The sequence below is a fragment of the Alosa pseudoharengus genome, unplaced genomic scaffold (genome assembly GCF_046254945.1).
Source record: "Alosa pseudoharengus isolate Yale_2024_CS ecotype anadromous, Long Island Sound unplaced genomic scaffold, YU_APseudo_1.1 YU_APseudo_1.1_scf_19, whole genome shotgun sequence".
Classification (NCBI taxonomy): domain Eukaryota; kingdom Metazoa; phylum Chordata; class Actinopteri; order Clupeiformes; family Clupeidae; genus Alosa; species Alosa pseudoharengus.
In genome coordinates, this window is record NW_027468657.1 from 23,836,042 (window position 1) to 23,839,157 (window position 3,116).

A 3,116-nucleotide genomic window follows, 5' to 3' on the forward strand; every position below is an offset into this window, starting at 1 on the left:
TTGCTGTCATGTACCTTTTTACTATAAACTACACTGCTGTCTCCTCTCTGTAAAGCACATTGAACTGCTTGATGTAAGAAATGCGCTATACAAATAAAATTGCCTTGCCTTGCCTTGCCTTTCAAAAACAACCACGATTAGCTCTAGGCTACTCTCTTTTTCTGACAGGCTTACCTAGCCCTACCGTCTCCGGTACAAGATAACACATAGTGTTCGGACACCTCCGTTTGCTCTAATGCAGCACCAAACACACAACTGGAACTGGGATCTATGTGCCATAGGCTACTGCCAAGGTATTTAAAGTCTCCCTCTGTGTGAGGCCTAGTGCTTTTTAGTTCAGTTCCTATGGGACCAAGCTATATTCCCCGTCCTCCTGTAGCCTAATCATGGCGATGTGGCTATCGAGGCTATCGAGTGCTTTGAGTAGAGTGGTTCTATTTTGCAAGTCATTCCAGAATTGCACCATGCAGATGAGAGTCTCCATCAACAGCCATTTAAAATGGTTTCCTGACTTCATTACAGCTACAAATGGAACCTCAAGTTAACAACCCTCCAATTACACATGTGATTATGCTCCTTTAAAGCTTGAACAAAGCTTGACCATGTAGATTTCGTTAAAGTGTTTTTGCAGAAACTTTAACCCTTCAGCCGGGGAGTTTTGAACATTCTAACAGAAGATTCTGTTCCGCAACAATGTAAGGTTCTAAAATGGCATGTTGAATTCAGAGCCATAAAGGTACCTTTATGTTCCATTATCACCCGGAGAGAAGAAATACTCTTTTCTGATTGGCTGGTGGGGTGGCTATTAATTCTGAATAACAGGACACCGTTCCATATTAATACTTAGGAATGGTAACTATAACAACCATAGTAGGACGACGGTTGCAGCGCTCTAGAATCTTTGGTTGCAGGCTTCGCAACAATGGAATCAACTGTAAACAGTAAACTGGGCCAACGAAAGTTGTACAACAAGCTGAACTAGCTTCTTTTTAAACAGAACCACGTGTTTCCTTTGCTTTACAGTGGCAACCGGGTGATAAGCAGGATAACGGAATTACGGAATTAAATACGGAATTAATGGACTCCTCCGCTGCGCGTCAGGGAGTTTTTTGCCCCTCGCCCTCGTCCATTAATTCCGTATAACAGGACACCTCTGCGACCGTTATCCCTTACTTATGGCTCTGGTTGAATTCAATGAACCCAGATATTCTTTAGAACATTCAATTTCCAACATTCCCGTCACGGTGTGACAGTACTGGCTTAAAGGTGTTTCAGGGGTTTAGAGCTTTAAAGGTGCGATTTGTAGGATTGTTACCGAACATTCTGTAGGCCAAAATCAAAACACTGGTGAACGTTCTCAAGACTACCAGACGCGAGCCTCTTCTGGGTTGCCAGATGTAATGAAGACTTAGCTAACGTTAGATGACCTGCATCTGCTTTAACGTTTCTCCAACCATGACCCAGCTACACATACGGAAACAGTGAAAACAAAAAATACCTCTCTAACCAACGTAACATATTTAGCTGAAGTTAGCGATGCAGATGAAGTTTAGCCTAGGCTACCTGTTGTGGAGAAATATGGCCAGCTCTGCGTCAGACTTGATATTCTTCGTTTGACGAAGACGTCACCATCTCAGGAAGCTCCTCCGATGTCCACTTAATTTGTTTCTGGAAAATTTTGGAAAATTTCCTGCCTCTCGTAGGCGTTCATGACTACAACTGACAGTTGTTGACAGTTGGCCTTTGCTAATTTGGCAACCCAAAAAGGAGGACGGGCTAGCCCATTATTAATACGCTATTCTAGAATTAATCGTTCAAAACATAAACGAAAATTCCAAGAGATTCCGCCCTGTAACTCATTTTTTTTATGGGTTTTACGGGTTAGAGTAATGTTGTCAAATAAGCCATTACTTCAATTCATCGTGTTTCCTTACTCTCTGACAACATATGGTGATCATTTTTGGAATGGTTACAGTTTATTTTCCATTATTTCCTACATACTGGACCTTTAAGGTGAATGTGGTGTAAAAAGTTAACTATTGTTATTCAGATCTGGAAAAAAATTAAGAGATCACTGCACATTTTTCTGATGTCAACCTAGTGACATTCGAATGAGTTGAGACCACTACAAATTTTGGGTAAGAGACCACTGCAAATTTGAATATGACAGGCAACTCATTCGAATGTCACTCAGCAACCGTAGGATGACATCAGAAAAATGTGCAGCGGTCTCTTAATTGTTTCCAGAGCTGTATATCTTAAAACTAATCAGATTGCTAAAATTACCTGAATTGTGTGGGACTAATGTAACCTATGTAAGTAGGTAGCAGTATACTTTCATTGAACCAGGTATGATAACATATTTTTGAGAAAACAGTAACATGCTGCACAGGATTTCCCTTGTAGGACACAGCAACACCAGCAACCTTGAAAAATGTGCCTAATCTGGTATCTTGTCCGAAAGGCGTGGGGTAATGAGGTCTTTAAAATGCAGTGCGTCACAGCCAATCTCATATGTAGCACACTTGTTTTGACACTCTCTGATTAATTTGTCGTTCATTTGGATTCGTGTCCGTTTGTCTCTGACGCTAATTCACCTCTCGAGTCGCAGCAGAGGCCGCGACCGGAGTGCTGCCGCGATGAATCATCACACACTCTAAGCGGGAGCGCAAACGGACAGCCACTCGCTCTAAGACGAAGATGAGAATAAATCTTTTCATCCAAAGACAAAGAAGGAAGGAAAGGAACAAGAAATGAAAGAAAGAAAGAAAAAGAGAAAAGAAGAAAAATATGGACAGAAGGATAGGTATTAAGATGGATATGAGAATAGAATGGAAGTGACTGAATGGAAGTTGAAGGTGATGATCAAAGAAACTACAAATAAAGAACGACACAGAAAGAGAAGAGAGAACACAGTGCCACAGTAAAAGAAACGAGAGACCACGAGAGGCCTGGGGACATATTACCTGTACTTACACACTCAGAGTTTCTAATCAACCACCTTTGATCTGGGCCTGGTCATTCACTGCTAATCGATCCAGTCTTCAGTGATCGGCTCATCAGGTCTTGTACCTGGCGGCCTCCTTGATTGATGGCGCCAGGGTAGATAAATTATC